Raw genomic sequence first — 7,193 nt, 5'->3', positions numbered from 1 at the left:
AGGGTATTTCTCCTTGCTTTTTGTCAGTGTCTATGTACCTTGTGATAATGCAGAACATTTTGAGGAATTAGCAGATTATTTCTGCACGTTTAATTATATTGTACAAAAATGCTAATATTCTAAATGTTGATGAAATAAGGACATTGGGATGCTAATATGCGCAAATCCACCCATTTCGAGATGAACTTTACCTATTTTGTGACGAATCATATCGGACTTAAAACTAAAACGTTAGACCACACGACAAAGTATCCTTATCTCATTCACTCGCACGCTACAGTATCTTTGATCATTGTGTCTCTACACAGTCTGCTCATTCCTCTGTAAGTGATATGAGAATATACGCACACCCTAGTTGGGTCCGACCATCGTCCTACTTTGATGACTATCAACGCTGATCTACTTCCTAGATTTTACTCTTGCGCCAGTGAACTATTTAATGTGAAATACATCAATTGGTCAGACCTTACTGCTGACGAAAAACTGAATTATACTCAGACATCTGAATTCTTATTAAGCAAGACAGAGATCCCACATTGTTGTGGTCTGTACTGATCATGGGTGTACTAATCAGGTCCAGTGAAACAGATTAAATGGATTATACAAAACTATAGCCAAAGCTTTGTCCAGCTTCGGTAAAAGCTTGACTAGTAAATCCAAATGTGGTCACCAGGTTATACCAGGCTGGAATTACTGTGTCAAAAAACTGCATCATCATCATCATCATTATCATCATCATCATCATCATCATCTTTATTTCCTTCCATGGAAGATTACATGATATAAGAATAAATGATCTGAATACAATCAATAAATAAGTATTAAAAATTTAAAAAAATATATAACTGCATAAGTTGCAAGTTTCAGTACCTTATTTACAGAAGATAGCTGCACACTGCATGACAAAATATGCTGCATACAGGACGAATAGCTTGGAGTTTTCTTTGTCGATTACACCTGATGGTAACCTTTTGCCTAAAAGATATTGTAGTTGCAGCTGATCTTCTGCATTAAATAACGTAATGTGCAGGCTCAGTGGAAATTTATCAGTAAGGAAATCCCAGAAAGAGTTTATAAAATTCGACATATAAGGACAACTAACACAACAATGAAGTATCAAGTCTGTATAAACATTCCCACATCTAATACACATATCAAGCTGTGTTTGAGGAACAGCAGCCCATAGTTTAGCTACATATGTAAATACCTTAGTGTGTTGTCTGGTTTTAGCCGACTGCCACACTGAGGCAGTCGTAAGTATTCGTGTATCGAAGAGAATCTATCAAAATCTGCTTGATTAGATATACGAACTCTCCAGAGGTTATTTTCAAGACCAACAATTTTTGACCTTACAATATCTTTCCAAGTATGTTTATCTGGAATTTCAGAATGATGCAAATAATCAGTTAGATACCCGAGCAAGTCAAACTTCTTTGAGGAATAATAAAAATTTGAAATTAACCCGTAGCTTGACATGCATCCGTTCAAAATGAAGTGAAATAACGCAACGTTAAACACACGTTTAGTATGTACATTGTTAGGCATCAAACACAATCTCTGTAAAAACATCAATTTTCTTCTATCAATTTCGGACTGCGCTGATGTCCATCCTAGCATTTCCAGGGCGATGTCTGATCTTGCATGTGTTGGAAAACCTTATAAATGTTTGGGAAAATACCTCAGAGTTTTATCCAATAAAGCGAGGTCACTTTTTGAAATGTTACACCATAATTCACTTCCATAAAACATTGAAGGGAAAATTACCTTTTAAATTACATTTGCGGCAACCAAAGGATTTAAACCATTCGGTTTAATGCCAATACCAAACAGACCGTGAAAATATGTTTTTTTCTTTCTTGCATGCATCGATTATTGCGTCATGCGACGTCAGCTTTGAGTGACCCAGGTGTGTTGCCGAATCAGTAACCGGCAAACATGACGGGCCAAGATACCATTTCATATTGATAAAATTCTTGTACTGGGTACCGAAAATGATAATGTATGAATTTGTGACACTAAGCTCGAATCGCCACTTATTACTGTAGTCGTATGCTTTGCTTTTGTAGATTGCTAGGATATATAGCCAAAATTGAAATATCATCAGCTAGAGTTGGATTTCCCACAGCTAAGGGTCCGATCATTGCTCCAAATCCACTATTTTCTAACTGTAGCAGCAAGTCATTTATAAATATTGTGTACATCAAGGTTGACAAAACACCCCCTTGTCTCATTCCTTGGCCAATTGAGAACCAATCTGAAAATTGCCCATTTACTAGAACTTTGTAAATTTGTATGCATGTTAAAAATATCAAAAGGGATTTACCCGTAATTCCCAACACGAATAATTGAAAAAGCAGTCCTTTGTGCCACACGGTATCAAATGCCTTTTTTGTATCAAGAAAAGCAGCAAAAACCCATGAACCCATGTTTACATTATATTGTACTGATTGCAACAGCACAAAACCAGCTGTTGTGCAGCCTAAACCTTTTTGGTAACCATGCTGTTGTGAATTGGGTATGCTAGAATTAGTATCTTTGAGCCAAGTTACCAAACGTTCATGAATAATTTTCTCAAAGGTTTTGTAGATAACAGGCAGTAAAGTAACAGGCCTGTAACTTTCGAGGGAGTTCTTTGATTTTCTGTTACCTTTGTACAGTGGTATTACTAATCCAACGTGAAATGAACACAAATTTTAAATACTTTTTATGACGTAACAAAAGAACACAGATCTTATATGACGAAATTGCAAAATAGTGTACTAAAATCCCTTTGACAAATATATGGAATCCTCGGACACAAGCAATTCGCCTCACACACACACGCGCGCGCGCAAATAGTGACAATTTACGTTCAGCATTAAGCATATGGTTGGAGTTTATAGTTTTACATTTTCCTTTGACCCCAGTCAGTCACATAATGTTAATCATATGGACTATAATACACATTCTTGTTGACTCTTGAGCGCCATACTTTCCGAAGGGTCGCCTAATATTAAATTACCAGTGATTCCGGATTGAATCTATTAACTACTAATGTTGCAAGCTATTTAATATATCAGGGCTGTATATCTTGCTAGACGCGAGAAAGCTATTGATTTTTTTTTTACATAGTATTGTATCGGTAGAGTTTGTTAAAATTTATTGTTCTTTTATAAGATTGATACATTTTTTAATAATGATATAAAATCACGCCTTATCTTCAATGGTCAAAATGTTTTCGAAGTGGTTTAAAATTAAAAGAGGATGTATACAAAGGGATCCTCTCTTTCCTTTCCTCTTTATACAGTGTGGCTCACATGACAAGATCATGTCATGACATGAAATGACTCTAATAAGCAGACTTTAAGTTTTAAATCTTACAATATGCCGATGGCACAACACTCATTCTGGATGGATCAAAGACATCATAAAAATCTTTGTTAGTTGTGTAATATCAGTACTCGAAATGTTCTGTTTTAAACATCATTAAAGAAAACAAAAACACAGGCATTCTGGTTGGGCAGCAAAATGGGCCGTGAAACTACGTTATGCCAATGATGATAATTTGAAATGATGAAAGGCTGAATCGTTGATACATTTAGAACAAACGACTTCCCTTAATTATGACTGAAATAGTTATAGACATAACATACTTGAAGATTCATCAGTGAACACAATAATTTATTCTATTTTGTAATATTATTTTAATTAAAAACAACTTTTTCCTTGTAAATACATTAGTTGCATATTTTTCACACTATCCAAATCGTCGAAGTAGTTAAAATCAATTAATGATTTGTTTAGTTAAAATAATTAATGATTTGTTTTCAAATATTTCGTCAGAATGGATCAAGAGGTAGATTTAAAGAAATCACAGTATCATTACAAAAGAACGTGAAGAAGGAGATACAAAAATGACAATTTACAAATGTGTGTAAATTCATTGTAAACTCACATAGATAAGACAATATATGTTGTCTGACTCAAAATAGAATTACTAGTTGAATTAGACTGCGTCGGAAATGTTATATATTCTTTCGTGTAAGGATCATATTAAAGTTATGTGCCACGAATAAGCGTACTTAGGTATGATGTCACTGAAAAGTCATGTGCCATATATAAATGCTTTTAGGTCTGAAAAATGGCGTTAAACCCATAAACAACAACAATAACTTTTAAGTCTGATATCATTGAAAAGTCAAGTGCCACAAATAGGCGCTTTTAGGTCTGAAAAATGGCGTTAAACCCCATAAACATCAACAACAACTTTTAAGTCTGATGTCACTGAAAAGTCAAGTGCCACAAATAGGCGCTTTTTAGGCATGGTGTCATCAGGGCTTTGATAGCGCTGTGCAATATGGTATGACATTTCTAACGGAAATTAATTGTTACACCATCCAATAAGGCTTAACTCAAATACAAAAGTTTGAAATAAAAGAGTACTTAACAAAAATTTATTACAAATCCTTTCCTGGTAGATTATTTTCTGGATTATGCATTATTTTAAATGCCACTATGGGTTATACTCGATGATTAACATTAAAATTCGGTCAAAATGACAACAAGCGAGCATATCCCTTATTTTACAACTTCTATTACAAACATTTGATTGCTAAAGTTTGGATATATCATGCCCGTCAATGATCAAAGTCATTCTCCCAAGTAAGCACTGAGGCCTGCTGAGCTGGGGGAGCTTATGAATCCTACGCTCTGGCAGCTAAGCGGCTCCCTAAGAAATGAAAACAATTATAAACAAAAATATATTATTGCGTGGCATACAAAACCTATTCCAGAGTTTAGTGGAAAATACATGGATGAGTGGGATTAGCTAACAGTTTTAGACTCTTCCATTTGAAGAAGGTTGTTCTATTAAGATTTTTACAAGTATCATAAAAAAGATTTTCAAATAGCAATTATCGTTTGTTTCTTTTTTAAAAAGAGAAACGAGTTAAAAGCTATATCTCACATATTTTGGGAATGTGAAAACTGTCATAATTTTTTTTAGATTGTAAATGTATACCATCAAGCAGTTTTAAATTTATTCATATATTATGCTGAGCAATACATATATAGTTGAACATTTAATAATGAAATATCAAAAAGAATAAGTTTGAAGAAAATTCCTCAGTTGTAATTATCTAACCAAAAATAGTCATATATTAAGTATAAATTTAATGATGTTTTAGAAATGGTGGCGGTCGTATGACAAAGCACTGAATAAAATTCATGTTAGTTCATTGCAAAACAAATGCAGAACACAAATACGATATAACCGTTTTAATTCTTAGCAATAAAGTTCTCTCTCTCTCTCTCTCTCTCTCTCTTACTACTAGTACTACTACTAAAGTTATAGGATTTAGTTATGCCTTAAATGATACAAGTAATGACATATTCTGAGAGAAGCTTTTTGTACGGCTTCACTTACTTACTTTACCATCATGCTGTTAATATGTATTTAGCAATGAGCCCAAGGCCGCCCACTCCAACATTTTGTTTCAAAAATGCATTGTATTACAGTAAAAAAAAAAGACCTTGGGGATTTTTCGCTCTATATTTTAACTCCAGCTGAGATGCCTGCGATGGAAACAGATGTCAGAAGTTCACGATATTCTAGGTGACGAATAAAAATAACCCGATATAACCCCTGATTCATTTTCTGTAAATGGCCATGAACTGTACAATTTCCTAGGGCTAGAAACTAGGTACAAATCTATAGTTCCTTAAATTTTCTGACCTGTCCATGACCCACAATTATCACATTTACAAGCATTTTCCACCTTGACACTATCGATCTTGATTCGATGAATGGGTAAAAGAGACAGAATCTAACAAAGTCTCAAATTTTATTTTGTATGCATGTATGTATGTATGTATATATATATGTGTGTGTGTGTGTGTGTGTGTGTGTGTGTGTGTGTGTGTGTATTTGTGTGTATATGTATGTATGTATGTAGGTAGGTAGGTATGCATGTATGTAGGTGGTTTAATAGCAAATAAGCGCAAATACAGGTTATAAGTGCTGAGTAAAGTTTGCATTGCAAAAGTGTAAATGTAAACGTTTTAGAAAGATAATCCATCCAAACAAATTTAAACACGTACTCACAACAGATGAAAGATAAATGGTAAAGATATTAAAATTCTTTCCAAAGGTACATATATAAACAAAACATAAGATAAAAGGTAAATCCTTAAAATGTATGGTCAAACTTAGAGCTATAAACTGTTCTGTTTTAGAAAATCCAATTATTTTCTCAGGTGGCATCATATGGACAGTTTTTGAAGGCTTTTATTATAACCTATCAAGTTATAGGCTCCCATTTGACGGTTTTATGAAGCACTCAAGGAGTATTAATTCTGGACCATATTGATCATCAACAAAACATAAAAGAGAAGCCACAATGTCTGGTTTATGGAAGGAATCAGTGGTCAACTCGGCCTTCAAAATCGCCATGGGCGCTAAGCTCTGAGAACATTATACGTGTAAAGGGGGGGGGGGCTACTGAGGTCCGCATTGATTAAATGTAGTGCTCGTTGTGGGTCTATTTGATATAAATAAGCACGAAATTCACAGCTATGTGACTGAAAGAGACAGCCGTCTTAAGGATATGGATAACATTGACTTAACAAATAAAATAAAAAAAAACAATATTTAAAAAATAACTACGTATGGTACACGTTGAGAAACTTAACATGGCCCATCGAGAATCGATTAATAATGGGGAAAATATTTATTTTTTTAAGTGGCAGAGGCCACCTAGAGTCGAACATTCAATGTCATTTAGCCTCTGTAACTCAAGGACATGCCGGAAATTCGAACTCAACAATACACTTCTATGTGCCACCGTATCTCAAAGGAGCAACAATACACTTCTATGTGTCACCGTATCTCAAAGGAGCAACAATACACTTCTATGTGTCACCGTATCTCAAAGGAGCAACAATACACTTCTATGTGTCACCGTATCTCAAAGGAGCAACAATACACTTCTATGTGTCACCGTATCTCAAAGGAGCAACAATGCACTTCTATGTGTCACCGTATCTCAAAGGAGCAACAATACACTTCTATGTGTCACCGTATCTCAAAGGAGCAACAATACACTTCTATGTGTCACCGTATCTCAAAGGAGCAACAATGCACTTCTATGTGTCACCGTATCTCAAAGGAGCAACAATACACTTCTATGTGTCACCGTATCTCAAAGGAGCAACAA

This window comes from Sinohyriopsis cumingii, chromosome 1, assembly GCF_028554795.1.
Source record: "Sinohyriopsis cumingii isolate HCF-2022 chromosome 1, ASM2855479v2, whole genome shotgun sequence".
Classification (NCBI taxonomy): Eukaryota; Metazoa; Mollusca; class Bivalvia; order Unionida; family Unionidae; genus Sinohyriopsis; species Sinohyriopsis cumingii.
Note: the sequence above shows the minus strand (reverse complement) of the source record.